The sequence below is a fragment of the Salmo salar genome, chromosome ssa04, assembly GCF_905237065.1.
Source record: "Salmo salar chromosome ssa04, Ssal_v3.1, whole genome shotgun sequence".
Classification (NCBI taxonomy): Eukaryota; Metazoa; Chordata; class Actinopteri; order Salmoniformes; family Salmonidae; genus Salmo; species Salmo salar.
Window position 1 is genome coordinate 81,583,856 of NC_059445.1, and position 25,478 is coordinate 81,609,333.

The window sequence follows — 25,478 nt, forward strand, 5'->3', positions numbered from 1 at the left end:
GTATAGAGTTCCAATACCAGAACAGTATAGAGTTCCAATACCAGAACAGTATAGAGTTCCAATACCAGAACAGTATAGAGTTCCAATACAGTGTAGAGTTCCAATACCAGAACAGTATAGAGTTCCAATACCAGAACAGTATAGAGTTCCAATGCCAGAACAGTATAGAGTTCCAATACCAGAACAGTATAGAGTTCCAATACCAGAACGGTGTAGAGTTCCAATACCAGAACAGTATAGAGTTCCAATGCCAGAACAGTATAGAGTTCCAATACCAGAACAGTATAGAGTTCCAATACAGTGTAGAGTTCCAATGCCAGAACAGTATAGAGTTCCAATACAGTATAGAGTTCCAATACAGTATAGAGTTCCAATACCAGAACAGTATAGAGTTCCAATACCAGAACAGTATAGAGTTCCAATACCAGAACAGTATAGAGTTCCAATACCAGAACAGTATAGAGTTCCAATGCCTGAACAGTATAGAGTTCCAATACAGTGTAGAGTTCCAATACAGTGTAGAGTTCCAATACCAGAACAGTATAGAGTTCCAATGTCAGAACAGTATAGAGTTCCAATGCCAGAACAGTGTAGAGTTCCAAAACCAGAACAGTATAGAGTTCCAATACCAGAACAGTATAGAGTTCCAATACAGTGTAGAGTTCCAATACCAGAACAGTATAGAGTTCCAATGCCAGAACAGTATAGAGTTCAAATACAGTGTAGAGTTCCAATACCAGAACAGTATAGAGTTCCAATACCAGAACAGTATAGAGTTCCAATACAGTGTAGAGTTCCAATACCAGAACAGTATAGAGTTCCAATACCAGAACAGTATAGCGTTCCAAAACAGTGTAGAGTTCCAATACCAGGACAGTATAGAGTTCCAATACCAGAACAGTATAGAGTTCCAATACCAGAACAGTATAGAGTTCCAATCCCAGAACAGTATAGAGTTCCAATACCAGAACAGTATAGAGTTCCAATACATGTGTAGAGTTCCAATACCAGAACAGTATAGAGTTCCAATACCAGAACAGTATAGAGTTCCAATGCCAGAAAAGTATAGAGTTCCAATACCAGAACAGTATAGAGTTCCAATACCAGAACAGTATAGAGTTCCAATACTGTGTAGAGTTCCAATACCAGAACAGTATAGAGTTCCAATACCAGAACAGTATAGAGTTCCAATGCCAGAAAAGTATAGAGTTCCAATACCAGAACAGTATAGAGTTCCAATACCAGGACAGTATAGAGTTCCAATACCAGAACAGTATAGAGTTCCAATACAGAGTAGAGTTCCAATACCAGAACAGTGTAGAGTTCCAATGCCAGAACAGTATAGAGTTCCAATACAGTGTAGAGTTCCAATGCCAGAACAGTATAGAGTTCCAATACCAGACAGTGTAGAGTTCCAATACCAGAACAGTATAGAGTTCCAATACCAGAACAGTGTAGAGTTCCAATACCAGAACAGTGTAGAGTTCCATTACCAGGACAGTATAGAGTTCCATAACAAGGACAGTGTAGAGTTCCAATGCCAGAACAGTATAGAGTTCCAATACAGTGTAGAGTTCCAATACCAGAACAGTATAGAGTTCCAATACCAGAACAGTGTAGAGTTCCAATACCAGGACAGTATAGAGTTCCAATACCAGAACAGTATAGAGTTCCAATACCAGAACAGTATAGAGTTCCAATACAGTGTAGAGTTCCAATACCAGAACAGTGTAGAGTTCCAATGCCATAACAGTATAGAGTTCCAATACAGTGTAGAGTTCCAATACCAGAACAGTATAGAGTTCCAATACCAGAACAGTGTAGAGTTCCAATACCAGAACAGTATAGAGTTCCAATACCAGAACAGTGTAGAGTTCCAATACCAGGACAGTGTAGAGTTCCAATGCCAGAACAGTATAGAGTTCCAATACAGTGTAGAGTTCCAATACCAGAACAGTTTAGAGTTCCAATACCAAAACAGTGTAGAGTTCCAATACCAGGACAGTATAGAGTTCCAATACCAGAACAGTATAGAGTTCCAATACCAGAAAAGTATAGAGTTCCAATACCAGAACAGTATAGAGTTCCAATACCAGAACAGTATAGAGTTCCAATACAGTATAGAGTTCCAATACCAGAACAGTATAGAGTTCCAATACCAGAACAGTATAGAGTTCCAATACAGTGTAGAGTTCCAATACCAGAACAGTATAGAGTTCCAATACCAGAACAGTGTAGAGTTTCATACCAGGACAGTATAGAGTTCCAATACAGTGTAGAGTTCCTATACCAGAACAGTATAGCGTTCCAATACCAGAACAGTGTAGAGTTCCAATACCAGAACAGTATAGAGTTCCAATACCAGAACAGTATAGAGTTCCAATACCAGAACAGTATAGAGTTCCAATACAGTGTAGAGTTCCAATACCAGAACAGTGTAGAGTTCCAATGCCAGAACAGTATAGAGTTCCAATACAGTGTAGAGTTCCAATACCAGAACAGTATAGAGTTCCAATACCAGAACAGTATAGAGTTCCAATACCAGGACAGTATAGAGTTCCAATACCAGAACAGTGTAGAGTTCCAATACCAGAACAGTATAGAGTTCCAATACCAGAACAGTGTAGAGTTCCAATACCAGGACAGTATAGAGTTCCAATACCAGGACAGTGTAGAGTTCCAATGCCAGAACAGTATAGAGTTCCAATACAGTGTAGAGTTCCAATACCAGAACAGTATAGAGTTCCAATACCAGAACAGTGTAGAGTTCCAATACCAGGACAGTATAGAGTTCCAATACTGTGTAGAGTTCCAATACCAGAACAGTATAGAGTTCCAATACCAGAACAGTATAGAGTTCCAATGCCAGAAAAGTATAGAGTTCCAATACCAGAACAGTATAGAGTTCCAATACCAGGACAGTATAGAGTTCCAATACCAGAACAGTATAGAGTTCCAATACAGAGTAGAGTTCCAATACCAGAACAGTGTAGAGTTCCAATGCCAGAACAGTATAGAGTTCCAATACCAGACAGTGTAGAGTTCCAATGCCAGAACAGTATAGAGTTCCAATACAGTGTAGAGTTCCAATACCAGAACAGTATAGAGTTCCAATACCAGAACAGTGTAGAGTTCCAATACCAGAACAGTATAGAGTTCCAATACCAGAACAGTGTAGAGTTCCAATACCAGGACAGTATAGAGTTCCAATACCAGAACAGTATAGAGTTCCAATACCAGAACAGTATAGAGTTCCAATACCAGAACAGTATAGAGTTCCATTACCAGAACAGTGTAGAGTTCCAATACCAGAACAGTATAGAGTTCCAATACCAGAACAGTATAGAGTTCCAATGCCAGAACAGTATAGAGTTCCAATACCAGAACAGTATAGAGTTCCAATACCAGAACTGTGTAGAGTTCCAATACCAGAACAGTATAGAGTTCCAATGCCAGAACAGTATAGAGTTCCAATACCAGAACAGTATAGAGTTCCAATACAGTGTAGAGTTCCAATGCCAGAACAGTATAGAGTTCCAATACAGTATAGAGTTCCAATACAGTATAGAGTTCCAATACCAGAACAGTATAGAGTTCCAATACCAGAACAGTATAGAGTTCCAATACCAGAACAGTATAGAGTTCCAATACCAGAACAGTATAGAGTTCCAATGCCTGAACAGTATAGAGTTCCAATACAGTGTAGAGTTCCAATACAGTGTAGAGTTCCAATACCAGAACAGTATAGAGTTCCAATGCCAGAACAGTATAGAGTTCCAATGCCAGAACAGTATAGAGTTCCAAAACCAGAACAGTATAGAGTTCCAATACCAGAACAGTATAGAGTTCCAATACAGTGTAGAGTTCCAATACCAGAACAGTATAGAGTTCCAATGCCAGAACAGTATAGAGTTCAAATACAGTGTAGAGTTCCAATACCAGAACAGTATAGAGTTCCAATACCAGAACAGTATAGAGTTCCAATACAGTGTAGAGTTCCAATACCAGAACAGTATAGAGTTCCAATACCAGAACAGTATAGCGTTCCAAAACAGTGTAGAGTTCCAATACCAGAACAGTATAGAGTTCCAATACCAGAACAGTATAGAGTTCCAATACCAGAACAGTATAGAGTTCCAATCCCAGAACAGTATAGAGTTCCAATACCAGAACAGTATAGAGTTCCAATACAGTGTAGAGTTCCAATACCAGAACAGTATAGAGTTCCAATACCAGAACAGTATAGAGTTCCAATGCCAGAAAAGTATAGAGTTCCAATACCAGAACAGTATAGAGTTCCAATACCAGAACAGTATAGAGTTCCAATACTGTGTAGAGTTCCAATACCAGAACAGTATAGAGTTCCAATACCAGAACAGTATAGAGTTCCAATGCCAGAAAAGTATAGAGTTCCAATACCAGAACAGTATAGAGTTCCAATACCAGGACAGTATAGAGTTCCAATACCAGAACAGTATAGAGTTCCAATACAGAGTAGAGTTCCAATACCAGAACAGTGTAGAGTTCCAATGCCAGAACAGTATAGAGTTCCAATACAGTGTAGAGTTCCAATACCAGAACAGTATAGAGTTCCAATACGAGTAGAGTTCCAATACCAGAACAGTGTAGAGTTCCAATGCCAGAACAGTATAGAGTTCCAATACCGAACAGTGTAGAGTTCCAATACCAGAACAGTATAGAGTTCCAATACCAGTGTAGAGTTCCAATGCCAGAACAGTATAGAGTTCCAATACAGAAGTGTAGAGTTCCAATACCAGAACAGTATAGAGTTCCAATACCAGAACAGTGTAGAGTTCCAATACCAGGACAGTATAGAGTTCCAATACCAGAACAGTATAGAGTTCCAATACCAGAACAGTATAGAGTTCCAATACCAGAACAGTATAGAGTTCCAATACAGTGTAGAGTTCCAATACCAGAACAGTATAGAGTTCCAATACCAGAACAGTATAGAGTTCCAATGCCAGAACAGTATAGAGTTCCAATACCAGAACAGTATAGAGTTCCAATACCAGAACAGTGTAGAGTTCCAATACCAGGACAGTATAGAGTTCCAATGCCAGAACAGTATAGAGTTCCAATACCAGAACAGTATAGAGTTCCAATACAGTGTAGAGTTCCAATGCCAGAACAGTATAGAGTTCCAATACAGTATAGAGTTCCAATACCAGTATAGAGTTCCAATACCAGAACAGTATAGAGTTCCAATACCAGAACAGTATAGAGTTCCAATACCAGAACAGTATAGAGTTCCAATACCAGAACAGTATAGAGTTCCAATACCAGAACAGTATAGAGTTCCAATACAGTGTAGAGTTCCAATACAAGTGTAGAGTTCCAATACCAGAACAGTATAGAGTTCCAATGCCAGAACAGTATAGAGTTCCAATGCCAGAACAGTGTAGAGTTCCAAAACCAGAACAGTATAGAGTTCCAATACCAGAACAGTATAGAGTTCCAATACAGTGTAGAGTTCCAATACCAGAACAGTATAGAGTTCCAATACCAGAACAGTATAGAGTTCCAATACAACAGTGTAGAGTTCCAATACCAGGACAGTATAGAGTTCCAATACCAGAACAGTATAGAGTTCCAATACAGTGTAGAGTTCCAATACCAGAACAGTATAGAGTTCCAATACCAGAACAGTATAGCGTTCCAAAACAGTGTAGAGTTCCAATACCAGGACAGTATAGAGTTCCAATACCAGAAGAGTATAGAGTTCCAATACCAGAACAGTATAGAGTTCCAATACCCAGAACAGTATAGAGTTCCAATACCAGAACAGTATAGAGTTCCAATACTGTGTAGAGTTCCAATACCAGAACAGTATAGAGTTCCAATACCAGAACAGTATAGAGTTCCAATGCCAGAAAAGTATAGAGTTCCAATACCAGAACAGTATAGAGTTCCAATACCAGAACAGTATAGAGTTCCAATACTGTGTAGAGTTCCAATACCAGAACAGTATAGAGTTCCAATACCAGAACAGTATAGAGTTCCAATGCCAGAAAAGTATAGAGTTCCAATACCAGAACAGTATAGAGTTCCAATACCAGGACAGTATAGAGTTCCAATACCAGAACAGTATAGAGTTCCAATACAGAGTAGAGTTCCAATACCAGAACAGTGTAGAGTTCCAATGCCAGAACAGTATAGAGTTCCAATACAAGTGTAGAGTTCCAATGCCAGAACAGTATAGAGTTCCAATACAGTGTAGAGTTCCAATACCAGAACAGTATAGAGTTCCAATACCAGAACAGTGTAGAGTTCCAATACCAGAACAGTATAGAGTTCCAATACCAGAACAGTATAGAGTTCCAATACCAAGAACAGTGTAGAGTTCCAATACCAGAACAGTATAGAGTTCCAATACAGTGTAGAGTTCCAATACCAGAACAGTATAGAGTTCCAATACCAGAACAGTATAGAGTTCCAATACCAGAACAGTATAGAGTTCCAATACCAGAACAGTATAGAGTTCCAATACCAGAACAGTATAGAGTTCCAATACAGTGTAGAGTTCCAATACCAGAACAGTGTAGAGTTCCAATACCAGAACAGTATAGAGTTCCAATACAGTGTAGAGTTCCAATACCAGAACAGTATAGAGTTCCAATACCAGAACAGTGTAGAGTTCCAATACCAGAACAGTATAGAGTTCCAATACCAGAACAGTGTAGAGTTCCAATACCAGGACAGTGTAGAGTTCCAATGCCAGAACAGTATAGAGTTCCAATACAGTGTAGAGTTCCAATACCAGAACAGTTTAGAGTTCCAATACCAGAACAGTGTAGAGTTCCAATACCAGGACAGTATAGAGTTCCAATACCAGAACAGTATAGAGTTCCAATACCAGGACAGTATAGAGTTCCAATACCAGAACAGTATAGAGTTCCAATACAGTGTAGAGTTCCAATACCAGGACAGTGTAGAGTTCCAATACCAGAACAGTATAGAGTTCCAATACGGTGTAGAGTTCCAATACCAGAACAGTATAGAGTTCCAATACCAGGACAGTGTAGAGTTCCAATACAGTGTAGAGTTCCAATACCAGGACAGTGTAGAGTTCCAATGCCAGAACAGTATAGAGTTCCAATACAGTATAGAGTTCCAATACCAGGACAGTGTAGAGTTCCAATGCCAGAACAGTATAGAGTTCCAATACAGTGTAGAGTTCCAATACCAGAACAGTATAGAGTTCCAATACCAGAACAGTATAGAGTTCCAATACCAGAACAGTATAGAGTTCCAATACCAGAACAGTATAGAGTTCCAATACCAGGACAGTATAGAGTTCCAATACCAGAACAGTATAGAGTTCCAATACCAGAACAGTATAGAGTTCCAATACCAGAACAGTATAGAGTTCCAATACCAGAACAGTATAGAGTTCCAATACCAGAACAGTATAGAGTTCCAATACAGTGTAGAGTTCCAATACCAGAACAGTATAGAGTTCCAATACCAGAACAGTATAGAGTTCCAATGCCAGAAAAGTATAGAGTTCCAATACCAGAACAGTATAGAGTTCCAATACCAGGACAGTATAGAGTTCCAATACCAGAACAGTATAGAGTTCCAATACAGAGTAGAGTTCCAATACCAGAACAGTGTAGAGTTCCAATGCCAGAACAGTATAGAGTTCCAATACAGTGTAGAGTTCCAATGCCAGAACAGTATAGAGTTCCAATACCAGGACAGTATAGAGTTCCAATACCAGAACAGTATAGAGTTCCAATACCAGAACAGTGTAGAGTTCCAATACCAGAACAGTGTAGAGTTCCAATACCAGGACAGTATAGAGTTCCAATACAAGGACAGTGTAGAGTTCCAATGCCAGAACAGTATAGAGTTCCAATACAGTGTAGAGTTCCAATACCAGAACAGTATAGAGTTCCAATACCAGAACAGTGTAGAGTTCCAATACCAGGACAGTATAGAGTTCCAATACCAGAACAGTATAGAGTTCCAATACCAGAACAGTATAGAGTTCCAATACAGTGTAGAGTTCCAATACCAGAACAGTGTAGAGTTCCAATGCCAGAACAGTATAGAGTTCCAATACAGTGTAGAGTTCCAATACCAGAACAGTTTAGAGTTCCAATACCAAAACAGTGTAGAGTTCCAATACCAGGACAGTATAGAGTTCCAATACCAGAACAGTATAGAGTTCCAATACCAGAACAGTATAGAGTTCCAATACCAGAATAGTATAGAGTTCCAATACCAGTGTAGAGTTCCAATACCAGGACAGTATAGAGTTCCAATACCAGAACAGTATAGAGTTCCAATACGGTGTAGAGTTCCAATACCAGAACAGTATAGAGTTCCAATACCAGGACAGTGTAGAGTTCCAATACAGTGTAGAGTTCCAATACCAGGACAGTGTAGAGTTCCAATGCTAGAACAGTATAGAGTTCCAATACAGTACAGAGTTCCAATACCAGGACAGTGTAGAGTTCCAATGCCAGAACAGTATAGAGTTCCAATACAGTGTAGAGTTCCAATACCAGAACAGTATAGAGTTCCAATACCAGAACAGTATAGAGTTCCAATACCAGAACAGTATAGAGTTCCAATACCAGAACAGTATAGAGTTCCAATACCAGGACAGTATAGAGTTCCAATACCAGAACAGTATAGAGTTCCAATACAGTGTAGAGTTCCAATACCAGAACAGTGTAGAGTTCCAATGCCAGAACAGTATAGAGTTCCAATACAGTGTAGAGTTCCAATACCAGAACAGTATAGAGTTCCAATACCAGAACAGTGTAGAGTTCCAATACCAGAACAGTATAGAGTTCCAATACCAGAACAGTGTAGAGTTCCAATACCAGGACAGTATAGAGTTCCAATACCAGGACAGTGTAGAGTTCCAATGCCAGAACAGTATAGAGTTCCAATACAGTGTAGAGTTCCAATACCAGAACAGTATAGAGTTCCAATACCCGAACAGTGTAGAGTTCCAATACCAGAACAGTATAGAGTTCCAATACCAGAACAGTATAGAGTTCCAATACCAGAACAGTATAGAGTTCCAATACCAGAACAGTATAGAGTTCCAATACCAGAACAGTATAGAGTTCCAATACTGTGTAGAGTTCCAATACCAGAACAGTATAGAGTTCCAATACCAGAACAGTGTAGAGTTCCAATACCAGAACAGTATAGAGTTCCAATACCAGAACAGTGTAGAGTTCCAATACCAGGACAGTATAGAGTTCCAATACCAGGACAGTGTAGAGTTCCAATGCCAGAACAGTATAGAGTTCCAATACAGTGTAGAGTTCCAATACCAGAACAGTATAGAGTTCCAATACCAGAACAGTGTAGAGTTCCAATACCAGGACAGTATAGAGTTCCAATACCAGAACAGTATAGAGTTCCAATACCAGAACAGTATAGAGTTCCAATACCAGAACAGTATAGAGTTCCAATACCAGAACAGTATAGAGTTCCAATACCAGAACAGTATAGAGTTCCAATACCAGGACAGTGTAGAGTTCCAATACAGTGTAGAGTTCCAATACCAGGACAGTGTAGAGTTCCAATGCCAGAACAGTATAGAGTTCCAATACAGTGTAGAGTTCCAATACCAGAACAGTATAGAGTTCCAATACCAGAACAGTGTAGAGTTCCAATACCAGAACAGTATAGAGTTCCAATACCAGAACAGTGTAGAGTTCCAATACCAGGACAGTATAGAGTTCCAATACCAGGACAGTGTAGAGTTCCAATGCCAGAACAGTATAGAGTTCCAATACAGTGTAGAGTTCCAATACCAGAACAGTATAGAGTTCCAATACCAGAACAGTGTAGAGTTCCAATACCAGGACAGTATAGAGTTCCAATACCAGAACAGTATAGAGTTCCAATACCAGAACAGTATAGAGTTCCAATACCAGAACAGTATAGAGTTCCAATACCAGAACAGTATAGAGTTCCAATACTCAGAACAGTATAGAGTTCCAATACCAGAACAGTGTAGAGTTCCAATACCAGAACAGTATAGAGTTCCAATACCAGAACAGTGTAGAGTTCCAATACCAGGACAGTATAGAGTTCCAATACCAGGACAGTGTAGAGTTCCAATGCCAGAACAGTATAGAGTTCCAATACCGCAGTGTAGAGTTCCAATACCAGAACAGTATAGAGTTCCAATACCAGAACAGTGTAGAGTTCCAATACCAGAACAGTATAGAGTTCCAATACCAGAACAGTATAGAGTTCCAATACCAGAACAGTATAGAGTTCCAATACCAGAACAGTATAGAGTTCCAATACTGTGTAGAGTTCCAATACCAGAACAGTATAGAGTTCCAATACCAGAACAGTATAGAGTTCCAATACCAGGACAGTGTAGAGTTCCAATACAGTGTAGAGTTCCAATACCAGGACAGTGTAGAGTTCCAATACCAGAACAGTATAGAGTTCCAATACAGTATAGAGTTCCAATACCAGGACAGTGTAGAGTTCCAATGCCAGAACAGTATAGAGTTCCAATACAGTGTAGAGTTCCAATACCAGAACAGTATAGAGTTCCAATACCAGAACAGTATAGAGTTCCAATACCAGAACAGTATAGAGTTCCAATACCAGAACAGTATAGAGTTCCAATACCAGGACAGTATAGAGTTCCAATACCAGAACAGTATAGAGTTCCAATACAGTGTAGAGTTCCAATACCAGAACAGTGTAGAGTTCCAATGCCAGAACAGTATAGAGTTCCAATACAGTGTAGAGTTCCAATACCAGAACAGTATAGAGTTCCAATACCAGAACAGTGTAGAGTTCCAATACCAGAACAGTATAGAGTTCCAATACCAGAACAGTATAGAGTTCCAATACCAGGACAGTATAGAGTTCCAATACCAGGACAGTGTAGAGTTCCAATGCCAGAACAGTATAGAGTTCCAATACAGTGTAGAGTTCCAATACCAGAACAGTATAGAGTTCCAATACCAGAACAGTATAGAGTTCCAATACCAGAACAGTATAGAGTTCCAATACCAGAACAGTATAGAGTTCCAATACCAGAACAGTATAGAGTTCCAATACCAGAACAGTATAGAGTTCCAATACTGTGTAGAGTTCCAATACCAGAACAGTATAGAGTTCCAATACCAGAACAGTATAGAGTTCCAATACTGTGTAGAGTTCCAATACCAGAACAGTATAGAGTTCCAATACCAGAACAGTATAGAGTTCCAATACCAGAAAAGTATAGAGTTCCAATACCAGAACAGTATAGAGTTCCAATACCAGGACAGTATAGAGTTCCAATACCAGAACAGTATAGAGTTCCAATACAGTGTAGAGTTCCAATACCAGAACAGTATAGAGTTCCAATGACAGAACAGTATAGAGTTCCAATACAGTGTAGAGTTCCAATGCCAGAACAGTATAGAGTTCCAATACAGTGTAGAGTTCCAATACCAGAACAGTATAGAGTTCCAATACCAGAACAGTGTAGAGTTCCAATACCAGAACAGTATAGAGTTCCAATACCAGAACAGTGTAGAGTTCCATTACCAGGACAGTATAGAGTTCCAATACAAGGACAGTGTAGAGTTCCAATGCCAGAACAGTATAGAGTTCCAATACAGTGTAGAGTTCCAATACCAGAACAGTATAGAGTTCCAATACCAGAACAGTGTAGAGTTCCAATACCAGGACAGTATAGAGTTCCAATACCAGAACAGTATAGAGTTCCAATACCAGAACAGTATAGAGTTCCAATACCAGAACAGTATAGAGTTCCAATACAGTGTAGAGTTCCAATACCAGAACAGTATAGAGTTCCAATACCAGAACAGTATAGAGTTCCAATGCCAGAACAGTATAGAGTTCCAATACCAGAACAGTATAGAGTTCCAATACCAGAACTGTGTAGAGTTCCAATGCCAGAACAGTATAGAGTTCCAATACCAGAACAGTATAGAGTTCCAATACACAGTGTAGAGTTCCAATGCCAGAACAGTATAGAGTTCCAATACAGTATAGAGTTCCAATACAGTATAGAGTTCCAATACCAGAACAGTATAGAGTTCCAATACCAGAACAGTATAGAGTTCCAATACCAGAACAGTATAGAGTTCCAATACCAGAACAGTATAGAGTTCCAATGCCAGAACAGTATAGAGTTCCAATACAGTGTAGAGTTCCAATACAGTGTAGAGTTCCAATACCAGAACAGTATAGAGTTCCAATGTCAGAACAGTATAGAGTTCCAATGCCAGAACAGTGTAGAGTTCCAATGCCAGAACAGTATAGAGTTCCAATACCAGAACAGTATAGAGTTCCAATACAGTGTAGAGTTCCAATACCAGAACAGTATAGAGTTCCAATACCAGAACAGTATAGAGTTCCAATACCAGAACAGTATAGAGTTCCAATACAGTGTAGAATTCCAATACCAGAACAGTATAGAGTTCCAATGCCAGAACAGTATAGAGTTCAAATACAGTGTAGAGTTCCAATACCAGAACAGTATAGAGTTCCAATACCAGAACAGTATAGAGTTCCAATACCAGAACAGTATAGAGTTCCAATACAGTGTAGAGTTCCAATACCAGAACAGTATAGAGTTCCAATACCAGAACAGTATAGAGTTCCAAAACAGTGTAGAGTTCCAATACCAGGACAGTATAGAGTTCCAATACCAGAACAGTATAGAGTTCCAATACCAGAACAGTATAGAGTTCCAATCCCAGAACAGTATAGAGTTCCAATACCAGAACAGTATAGAGTTCCAATACTGTGTAGAGTTCCAATACCAGAACAGTATAGAGTTCCAATACCAGAACAGTATAGAGTTCCAATGCCAGAAAAGTATAGAGTTCCAATACCAGAACAGTATAGAGTTCCAATACCAGAACAGTATAGAGTTCCAATACTGTGTAGAGTTCCAATACCAGAACAGTATAGAGTTCCAATACCAGAACAGTATAGAGTTCCAATGCCAGAAAAGTATAGAGTTCCAATACCAGAACAGTATAGAGTTCCAATACCAGGACAGTATAGAGTTCCAATACCAGAACAGTATAGAGTTCCAATACAGAGTAGAGTTCCAATACCAGAACAGTGTAGAGTTCCAATGCCAGAACAGTATAGAGTTCCAATACAGTGTAGAGTTCCAATGCCAGAACAGTATAGAGTTCCAATACAGTGTAGAGTTCCAATACCAGAACAGTATAGAGTTCCAATACCAGAACAGTGTAGAGTTCCAATACCAGAACAGTGTAGAGTTTCATTACCAGGACAGTATAGAGTTCCAATACAAGGACAGTGTAGAGTTCCAATGCCAGAACAGTATAGAGTTCCAATACAGTGTAGAGTTCCAATACCAGAACAGTATAGAGTTCCAATACCAGAACAGTGTAGAGTTCCAATACCAGGACAGTATAGAGTTCCAATACCAGAACAGTATAGAGTTCCAATACCAGAACAGTATAGAGTTCCAATACAGTGTAGAGTTCCAATACCAGAACAGTGTAGAGTTCCAATGCCATAACAGTATAGAGTTCCAATACAGTGTAGAGTTCCAATACCAGAACAGTATAGAGTTCCAATACCAGAACAGTATAGAGTTCCAATACCAGGACAGTATAGAGTTCCAATACCAGAACAGTGTAGAGTTCCAATACCAGAACAGTATAGAGTTCCAATACCAGAACAGTATAGAGTTCCAATACAGTGTAGAGTTCCAATACCAGGACAGTGTAGAGTTCCAATACCAGAACAGTATAGAGTTCCAATACGGTGTAGAGTTCCAATACCAGAACAGTATAGAGTTCCAATACCAGGACAGTGTAGAGTTCCAATACAGTGTAGAGTTCCAATACCAGGACAGTGTAGAGTTCCAATGCTAGAACAGTATAGAGTTCCAATACAGTACAGAGTTCCAATACCAGGACAGTGTAGAGTTCCAATGCCAGAACAGCATAGAGTTCCAATACAGTGTAGAGTTCCAATACCAGAACAGTATAGAGTTCCAATACCAGAACAGTATAGAGTTCCAATACCAGAACAGTATAGAGTTCCAATACCAGAACAGTATAGAGTTCCAATACCAGGACAGTATAGAGTTCCAATACCAGAACAGTATAGAGTTCCAATACAGTGTAGAGTTCCAATACCAGAACAGTGTAGAGTTCCAATGCCAGAACAGTATAGAGTTCCAATACAGTGTAGAGTTCCAATACCAGAACAGTATAGAGTTCCAATACCAGAACAGTGTAGAGTTCCAATACCAGAACAGTATAGAGTTCCAATACCAGAACAGTGTAGAGTTCCAATACCAGGACAGTATAGAGTTCCAATACCAGGACAGTGTAGAGTTCCAATGCCAGAACAGTATAGAGTTCCAATACAGTGTAGAGTTCCAATACCAGAACAGTATAGAGTTCCAATACCAGAACAGTGTAGAGTTCCAATACCAGGACAGTATAGAGTTCCAATACCAGAACAGTATAGAGTTCCAATACCAGAACAGTATAGAGTTCCAATACCAGAACTGTATAGAGTTCCAATACCAGAACAGTATAGAGTTCCAATACTGTGTAGAGTTCCAATACCAGAACAGTATAGAGTTCCAATACCAGAACAGTGTAGAGTTCCAATACCAGAACAGTATAGAGTTCCAATACCAGAACAGTGTAGAGTTCCAATACCAGGACAGTATAGAGTTCCAATACCAGGACAGTGTAGAGTTCCAATGCCAGAACAGTATAGAGTTCCAATACAGTGTAGAGTTCCAATACCAGAACAGTATAGAGTTCCAATACCAGAACAGTATAGAGTTCCAATACCAGGACAGTATAGAGTTCCAATACCAGAACAGTATAGAGTTCCAATACCAGAACAGTATAGAGTTCCAATACCAGAACAGTATAGAGTTCCAATACTGTGTAGAGTTCCAATACCAGAACAGTATAGAGTTCCAATACCAGAACAGTATAGAGTTCCAATGCCAGGACAGTGTAGAGTTCCAATACAGTGTAGAGTTCCAATACCAGGACAGTGTAGAGTTCCAATGCCAGAACAGTATAGAGTTCCAATACAGTGTAGAGTTCCAATACCAGAACAGTATAGAGTTCCAATACCAGAACAGTGTAGAGTTCCAATACCAGAACAGTATAGAGTTCCAATACCAGAACAGTGTAGAGTTCCAATACCAGGACAGTATAGAGTTCCAATACCAGGACAGTGTAGAGTTCCAATGCCAGAACAGTATAGAGTTCCAATACAGTGTAGAGTTCCAATACCAGAACAGTATAGAGTTCCAATACCAGAACAGTGTAGAGTTCCAATACCAGGACAGTATAGAGTTCCAATACCAGAACAGTATAGAGTTCCAATACCAGAACAGTATAGAGTTCCAATACCAGAACAGTATAGAGTTCCAATACCAGAACAGTATAGAGTTCCAATACTGTGTAGAGTTCCAATACCAGAACAGTATAGAGTTCCAATACCAGAACAGTGTAGAGTTCCAATACCAGAACAGTATAGAGTTCCAATACCAGAACAGTGTAGAGTTCCAATACCAGAACAGTATAGAGTTCCAATACCAGGACAGTATAGAGTTCCAATGCCAGAACAGTATAGAGTTCCAATACAGTGTAGAGTTCCAATACCAGAACAGTATAGAGTTCCAATACCAGAACAGTGTAGAGTTCCAATACCAGGACAGTATAGAGTTCCAATACCAGAACAGTATAGAGTTCCAATACCAGAACAGTATAGAGTTCCAATACCAGAACAGTATAGAGTTCCAATACTGTGTAGAGTTCCAATACCAGAACAGTATAGAGTTCCAATACCAGAACAGTATAGATTTCCAATGCCAGGACAGTGTAGAGTTCCAATACAGTGTAGAGTTCCAATACCAGGACAGTGTAGAGTTCCAATGCCAGAACAGTTTAGAGTTCCAATACAGTATAGAGTTCCAATACCAGGACAGTGTAGAGTTCCAATGCCAGAACAGTATAGAGTTCCAATACAGTGTAGAGTTCCAATACCAGAACAGTATAGAGTTCCAATACCAGAACAGTATAGAGTTCCAATACCAGAACAGTATAGAGTTCCAATACCAGAACAGTATAGAGTTCCAATACCAGGACAGTATAGAGTTCCAATACCAGAACAGTATAGAGTTCCAATACAGTGTAGAGTTCCAATACCAGAACAGTGTAGAGTTCCAATGCCAGAACAGTATAGAGTTCCAATACAGTGTAGAGTTCCAATACCAGAACAGTATAGAGTTCCAATACCAGAACAGTGTAGAGTTCCAATACCAGAACAGTATAGAGTTCCAATACCAGAACAGTGTAGAGTTCCAATACCAGGACAGTATAGAGTTCCAATACCAGGACAGTATAGAGTTCCAATACCAGAACAGTATAGAGTTCCAATACGGTGTAGAGTTCCAATACCAGAACAGTATAGAGTTCCAATACCAGGACAGTATAGAGTTCCAATACCAGAACAGTATAGAGTTCCAATACCAGAACAGTATAGAGTTCCAATACCAGAACAGTATAGAGTTCCAATACCAGAACAGTATAGAGTTCCAATACTGGTTCCAATACCAGAACAGTATAGAGTTCCAATACCAGAACAGTATAGAGTTCCAATACTGTGTAGAGTTCCAATACCAGAACAGTATAGAGTTCCAATACCAGAACAGTATAGAGTTCCAATGCCAGAAAAGTATAGAGTTCCAATACCAGAACAGTATAGAGTTCCAATACCAGGACAGTATAGAGTTCCAATACCAGAACAGTATAGAGTTCCAATACAGAGTAGAGTTCCAATACCAGAACAGTGTAGAGTTCCAATGCCAGAACAGTATAGAGTTCCAATACAGTGTAGAGTTCCAATGCCAGAACAGTATAGAGTTCCAATACAGTGTAGAGTTCCAATACCAGAACAGTATAGAGTTCCAATACCAGAACAGTGTAGAGTTCCAATACCAGAACAGTATAGAGTTCCAATACCAGAACAGTGTAGAGTTTCATTACCAGGACAGTATAGAGTTCCAATACAAGGACAGTGTAGAGTTCCAATGCCAGAACAGTATAGAGTTCCAATACAGTGTAGAGTTCCAATACCAGAACAGTATAGAGTTCCAATACCAGAACAGTGTAGAGTTCCAATACCAGGACAGTATAGAGTTCCAATACCAGAACAGTATAGAGTTCCAATACCAGAACAGTATAGAGTTCCAATGCCAGAACAGTATAGAGTTCCAATACAGTGTAGAGTTCCAATGCCAGAACAGTATAGAGTTCCAATACCAGAACAGTATAGAGTTCCAATGCCAGAACAGTATAGAGTTCCAATACCAGAACAGTATAGAGTTCCAATACCAGAACTGTGTAGAGTTCCAATGCCAGAACAGTATAGAGTTCCAATACCAGAACAGTATAGAGTTCCAATACAGTGTAGAGTTCCAATGCCAGAACAGTATAGAGTTCCAATACAGTATAGAGTTCCAATACAGTATAGAGTTCCAATACCAGAACAGTATAGAGTTCCAATACCAGAACAGTATAGAGTTCCAATACCAGAACAGTATAGAGTTCCAATACCAGAACAGTATAGAGTTCCAATGCCTGAACAGTATAGAGTTCCAATACAGTGTAGAGTTCCAATACAGTGTAGAGTTCCAATACCAGAACAGTATAGAGTTCCAATGTCAGAACAGTATAGAGTTCCAATGCCAGAACAGTGTAGAGTTCCAAAGCCAGAACAGTATAGAGTTCCAATACCAGAACAGTATAGAGTTCCAATGCCAGAACAGTGTAGAGTTCCAATACCAGAACAGTATAGAGTTCCAATACCAGAACAGTATAGAGTTCCAATACCAGAACAGTATAGAGTTCCAATACAGTGTAGAATTCCAATACCAGAACAGTATAGAGTTCCAATGCCAGAACAGTATAGAGTTCAAATACAGTGTAGAGTTCCAATACCAGAACAGTATAGAGTTCCAATACCAGAACAGTATAGAGTTCCAATACCAGAACAGTATAGAGTTCCAATACAGTGTAGAGTTCCAATACCAGAACAGTATAGAGTTCCAATACCAGAACAGTATAGAGTTCCAAAACAGTGTAGAGTTCCAATACCAGGACAGTATAGAGTTCCAATACCAGAACAGTATAGAGTTCCAATACCAGAACAGTATAGAGTTCCAATCCCAGAACAGTATAGAGTTCCAATACCAGAACATTATAGCGTTCCAATACTGTGTAGAGTTCCAATACCAGAACAGTATAGAGTTCCAATACCAGAACAGTATAGAGTTCCAATGCCAGAAAAGTATAGAGTTCCAATACCAGAACAGTATAGAGTTCCAATACCAGAACAGTATAGAGTTCCAATACTGTGTAGAGTTCCAATACCAGAACAGTATAGAGTTCCAATACCAGAACAGTATAGAGTTCCAATGCCAGAAAAGTATAGAGTTCCAATACCAGAACAGTATAGAGTTCCAATACCAGGACAGTATAGAGTTCCAATACCAGAACAGTATAGAGTTCCAATACAGAGTCGAGTTCCAATACCAGAACAGTGTAGAGTTCCAATGCCAGAACAGTATAGAGTTCCAATACAGTGTAGAGTTCCAATGCCAGAACAGTATAGAGTTCCAATACAGTGTAGAGTTCCAATACCAGAACAGTATAGAGTTCCAATACCAGAACAGTGTAGAGTTCCAATACCAGAACAGTGTAGAGTTTCATTACCAGGACAGTATAGAGTTCCAATACAAGGACAGTGTAGAGTTCCAATGCCAGAACAGTATAGAGTTCCAATACAGTGTAGAGTTCCAATACCAGAACAGTATAGAGTTCCAATACCAGAACAGTGTAGAGTTCCAATACCAGGACAGTATAGAGTTCCAATACCAGAACAGTATAGAGTTCCAATACCAGAACAGTATAGAGTTCCAATACAGTGTAGAGTTCCAATACCAGAACAGTATAGAGTTCCAATACCAGAACAGTATAGAGTTCCAATGCCAGAACAGTATAGAGTTCCAATACAGTGTAGAGTTCCAATACCAGAACAGTATAGAGTTCCAATACAGTGTAGAGTTCCAATGCCAGAACAGTATAGAGTTCCAATACCAGAACAGTATAGAGTTCCAATACAGTGTAGAGTTCCAATACCAGAACAGTATAGAGTTCCAATATCAGGACAGTGTAGAGTTCCAATACCAGAACAGTATAGAGTTCCAATACAGTGTAGAGTTCCAATACCAGAACAGTATAGAGTTCCAATACCAGGACAGTGTAGAGTTCCAATACCAGAACAGTATAGAGTTCCAATATCAGGACAGTGTAGAGTTCCAATACCAGAACAGTATAGAGTTCCAATACAGTGTAGAGTTCCAATACAGAATAGAGTTCCAATGCCAGAACAGTATAGAGTTCCAATATCAGGACAGTGTAGAGTTCCAATACCAGAACAGTATAGAGTTCCAATACAGTGTAGAGTTCCAATACAGAATAGAGTTCCAATGCCAGAACAGTATAGAGTTCCAATGCCAGAACAGTATAGAGTTCCAATACAGAATAGAGTTTCAATGCCAGAACAGTATAGAGTTCCAATACAGAATAGAGTTCCAATACCAGAACAGTATAGAGTTCCAATACAGTGTAGAGTTCCAATACCAGAACAGTATAGAGTTCCAATACCAGAACAGTATAGAGTTCCAATGCCAGAACAGTATAGAGTTCCAATACAGTGTAGAGTTCCAATGCCAGAACAGTATAGAGTTCCAATGCCAGAACAGTATAGAGTTCCAATACCAGAACAGAATAGAGTTCCAATACAGAATAGAGTTCCAATACCAGAACAGTATAGAGTTCCAATACCAGAACAGTATAGAGTTCCAATGCCAGAACAGTATAGAGTTCCAATACCAGAACAGTATAGAGTTCCAATACAGAATAGAGTTCCAATGCCAGAACAGTATAGAGTTCCAATACAGAATAGAGTTCCAATGCCAGAACAGTATAGAGTTCCAATACCAGAACAGTGTAGAGTTCCAATGCCAGAACAGTGTAGAGTTCCAATACAGTATAGAATTCCAATACAGTATAGAGTTCCAATGCCAGAACAGTGTAGAGTTCCAATACAGAATAGAGTTCCAATGCCAGAACAGTGTAGAGTTCCAATACAGTGTAGAGTTCCAATACAGTATAGAGTTCCAATACAGAATAGAGTTCCAATGCCAGAACAGTGTAGAGTTCCAATACAGTGTAGAGTTCCAATACAGTATAGAGTTCCAATACAGAATAGAGTTCCAATGCCAGAACAGTGTAGAGTTCCAATACAGTGTAGAGTTCCAATACAGTGTAGAGTTCCAATACAGTATAGAGTTCCAATGCCAGAACAGTATAGAGTTCCAACACCAGAACTCACATAAGGTTATGGTTAATAGGGGTTAGGTTGAAGGGAAAGGGGCGATACCTAGTCAGCTGAGGGTTAGCTGTGTTGAATGTCCAGAACCTACCACATGAATTTTAACAGACTACTATTGAGATGTCTAAGCCAGTGGCTCTGAGATAATACGCTGCAGTGTCAGTGGAATGAAACTTGGCAATACAAGTCTTAACAAACAGAGAGAACCTGAAAGAAAAATATTGTAGAAATAGGATTCAGGGTTCCCATTTTGAGTGAATTATTCTGTACCAGTGTACAAGCTATATGTCGGTCAGTCATATCAGAGAGAGGAATAAAACCTTACATTCCTCCTAACAGTATATCAGAATCTGTTTTACACCATTGCATAGAGGCCTATCTCTTGTAGTGATTGGGCGCGTCAGCGAACATGTACTTGAGTCTGTATGCTTCAGTCAGGAGAAGGCCCTCTTCCTCTTTCCCCCAGTGGATTGTGGGAAGGTTCTGGAGTAACATGAGAAGACCCTGGAAATTGACCACAGAGAGGATCTCTTTACGTCACTCGATCAGGAAAGCAGCACAGACGTACAGGTGGAAGTGGGAGAAGCCATCTTGTTCAGCCTGATAGGTGTCCCAGAGGCAGATGCTGCAGGATAGAGGCAGCTCTCTCATCAGCAGCTTGTTCATCCGGAGGAAAGCAAACTGCAGGTACTCCACCTCATACCTCTTAACCTGTTTGGGATAGGGGGCAGTATTTTCACGGCCGGATAAAAAACGTACCCGATTTAATCTGGTTACTACTCCTGCCCAGAAACTAGAATATGCATATAATTAGTAGATTTGGATAGAAAACACTCTAAAGTTTCTAAAACTGTTTGAATGGTGTCTGTGAGTATAACAGAACTCATATGGCAGGCCAAAACCTGAGAAGATTCCATACAGGAAGTGCCCTGTCTGACAATTTGTTTTCCTTCTAGGGCATCTCTATCAAAAATACAGCATCTCTGCTGTAACGTGACATTTTCTAAGGCTTCCATTGGCTCTCATAAGGCGCCAGAAAGTGGAATGACGTCTCTGCAGACTCTGGGCGAAAAACAGCAGGAGTTTTTGTGAGTGGTCAGGCAGGGAACAATGACAATGGAGTCTGTACGAGACGACTCCATGTTTTTCTTTCAGTCTATGAATGAATATAACGTCGCCCGGTTGGAATATTATCGCTATTTTACGAGAAAAATAGCACAAAAATTGATTTTAAACAGCGTTTGACATGCTTCGAAGTACGGTAATGGAATATTTTGAATTTTTTTGTCACGAAATGCGTCCGCGCGTCACCCTTCGGATAGTGACCTCAACGCACGAACAAAACGGAGCTATTTCAATATAACTATGGATTATTTCGAACCAAAACAACATTTGTTGTTGAAGTTGAAGTCCTGGGAGTGCATTCTGACGAAGAACAGCAAAGGTAATCCAATTTTTCTTATAGTAAATCTGAGTTTGGTGAGGGCCAAACTTGGTGGGTGTCAAATTAGCTAGCCAAGATGGCCGGGCTATGTACTCAGAATATTGCAAAATGTGCTTTCACCGAAAAGCTATTTTAAAATCTGACACCGCGATTGCATAAAGGAGTTCTGTATCTATAATTCTTAAAATAATTGTTATGTTTTTTGTCAACGTTTATTGTGAGGGATTTAGTAAATTGACCGGAAGTTTGCGGTGGGTATGCTAGTTCTGAACATCACATGCTAATGTAAAAAGCTGTTTTTTGATATAAATATGAACTTGATTGAACAAAACATGCATGTATTGTATAACATAATGTCCTAGGAGTGTCATCTGATGAAGATCATCAAAGGTTAGTGCTGCATTTAGCTGTGGTTTTGGTTTTTGTGACATATATGCTTGCTTTGAAAATGGCTGTGTGATTATTTTTGTCAGGGTACTCTCCTGACATAATCTAATGTTTTGCTTTCGCTGTAAAGCCTTTTTGAAATCGGACAATGTGGTTAGATAAAGGAGAGTCTTGTCTTTAAAATGGTGTAAAATAGTCATATGTTTGAGAAATTGAAGTTATAGCATTTTTTAGGTATTTGTATTTCGCGCCACGCTATACCATTGGATATTGGTGAGGCGTTCCGCTAGCGGAACGTCTGTAAAGCAGTTGTGTATGTCCTCATCGATTCTGCTGACCAATTCTTCCAAAGCTTTCACATTGTTCTGAATCCCTGGCTGAGCAAAAAGTATAGTTGTCCTGTATTCCGTCCAGCAGCTTAGTCATGCACCAGAAACCTCAATGTTCCTCTGGGTGTCAGAACGTCAAAAAATCTCCACAACCTCCTTAGCAATTTCGGAGAGGAAGACCACGATGAATGGAGAGACCAAGTTGTTGATTCCCTGGACATAGCCACTGGCTGGATGGCGGATAGCCCAGATGAAGAGGATCTGCTCAAGCACCTCTTGCACCGCAAGCTGCTGGAAAATTGGAATTAGCCGAAGTACTCATCTCTCTTCCTCTTCAGCACCGGTTCTCTGCGCTCCGTGTTGGCTGGGAGGTAACCAGAGAGGAGCCTCCATGTGATGGGCCTCACCTCTCGTGGAATGCCTGACCAGTTGTGCTTCCGGAGCTCCTCAAGGTCAGTGTTGGGACAGGACAGAAGGTATTTGAATTTGTTCAATCGGCTCTTGTCTCGCACTGTCATGATTGGGGCCCCTGAGGAATTCTGGTCCGAGATTCTGGCGACTAATGGAATGATAGGACGAACTGGGAGAGACTGTTGCTTCTACAGGGTGGAGCACACTGTATTGGTGTTGAGCAGGGCCTCACTTCTGGACTTCACCACCACTCTGCCATTGATCTGTCCACTGTCTGTGTCCTCCTCCTGCTGAAGACAGACCTCTGCTGTTGGGGGAGCCGGCTGGTCTGCAGGCCCTGGCCCTGTGTCTGGCTCCCTGGTGGTGTCACTGGGTTGTTGTGAAGGAAGAGGAGGCACCTGGTGCGTGGAGTGCCGCTTTTTTAGACTTGAGATTGTATAACAGCACTTACAGTTGTCCGGGGCAGCTGTAGCAGGCCAGAAATTTTGAGAATTTGGAGAACTGGAATTGGCCTGTTAGGGGTACTGAGGACTGAAGTTGGCCTGTTAGGGGTACTGGAGGACTGGAGTTGGGCTGTTGGGGGTACTGGAGGACTGGAGTTGGGCTGTTAGGGGTACTGGAGGACTGGAGTTGGCCTGTTAGGGGTACTGGAGGACTGGAGTTGGGCTGTTGGGGGTACTAGAGGACTGGAGTTGGGCTGTTGGGGGTACTGGAGGATTGGAGTTGGCCTGTTAGGGGTACTGGAGGACTGGAGTTGGCCTGTTAGGGGTACTGGAGGACTGGAGTTGGGCTGTTGGGGGTACTGGAGGACTGGAGTTGGCCTGTTAGGGGTACTGGAGGACTGGAGTTGGGCTGTTGGGGGTACTGGAGGACTGGAGTTGGGCTGTTAGGGGTACTGGAGGACTGGAGTTGGCCTGTTAGGGGTACTGGAGGACTGGAGTTGGGCTGTTAGGGGTACTGGAGGACTGGAGTTGGCCTGTTGGGGGTACTGGAGGATTGGAGTTGGCCTGTTAGGGGTACTGGAGGACTGGAGTTGGGCTGTTAGGGGTACTGGAGGACTGGAGTTGGCCTGTTGGGGGTACTGGAGGACTGGAGTTGGGCTGTTAGGGGTACTGGAGGACTGGAGTTGGGCTGTTGGGGGTACTGGAGGACTGGAGTTGGCCTGTTGGGGGTACTGGAGGACTGGTGTTGGGCTGTTAGTGGTCGGGTTAAATAAAGTTAAAATCAAATTTAAAGTTAAAATGTAAAAGTTAAATCACTAAGGCTGGTCTGAATGTATCTTCACACATTAAATATTGTTTCAGTAGTATAACATATTTACGTTGCATCTTTTATCATGGGCACAGTGGGAACTTTCTATTTGTCATATTTACAAACAGTCTCATCATCACAGAGCCATGTCAGTCCTCCTCTACTATCAATTAACCACGTGCAAAATGTCATTGACCTATTATTTTCTAGCCAATGAGCTACAGTAGAAGAATGTAATTTCATCACACTTTTGAGGAGACCTATGGGCATACACCTCTAGAATAATCACATTGCTCTCTTCTCACCAATGGGTGTAAATCTTGTGATGGACAGAATTTAAATGATTGCTTACCCTTGTCTCTTAATTGCTGTCTATGTAGCAAAAGTTACATCGGCTACCCTCCACCAACTGAAGGTCTGTCATCTGAACCTCTTTGTCCCAGCAGGGTGGGCTTCTGATGCCAACTGACCATCACAGAGCTTCTACTATCCCGACATCTGGCTCCAGGGGTCATCTGGCTCCAGGGGTCATCTGGCTCCAGGGGTCATCTGGCTCCAGGGGTCATCTGGCTTCCAGGGGTCATCTGGCTCCAGGGGTCATCTGGCTCCAGGGGTCATCTGTCGGAGACCAGGCCATCCCTCCAATACTGTTTTAATAAACCTTCATACCTCTTCATTCAGTTAAGGCTCGATTGAAATGTATTCACTCGTTCTGACCCTAAAAGTCCAACATGCATCAAAACAGCTAGACACTAACAGTCCAACACGCATCAAAACAGTTAGACCCTAACAGAACTGTCTATTATACATAAAGACAGCTAGACCCTAACAGAACTGTCTATTATACATAAAGACAGCTAGACCCTAACAGAACTGTCTATTATACATAAAGACAGCTAGACCCTAACAGAACTGTCTATTATACATAAAGACAGCTAGACCTTTGATATTGGATACTGGCAATGATAGGTATAGGACTGTCATCACAGACTATCCTAAGTCACAATTACCTGTTTTAACCTTTGAGAATGCTAGGACTTCAACTTATCTCTGACATCTTTAACAAACACAGGTGTTGCAAGTTCATTTGAGCAGTGATTACTGATGAGGTCTTCTGTCAACACCCACTGCTCAAGACATTTTCACATCTACCTCTGGCCATCCTAGCTGTCTGTATGTTAAATGACAGAAGGGGT

General features: G+C 40.5%; 1 protein-coding gene and 1 pseudogene across 5 annotated transcripts in view; both read right to left on the reverse strand.

The window, feature by feature from the left end:
* Window positions 1–25,478, reverse strand: part of LOC106603936 (P2X purinoceptor 1) — a 109,281-nt gene that overhangs the window by 74,097 nt on the left and 9,706 nt on the right. The gene's annotated exons all lie outside the window — the stretch shown is intronic.
* Window positions 20,836–25,444, reverse strand: LOC106603945 (TBC1 domain family member 22B-like; annotated as a pseudogene).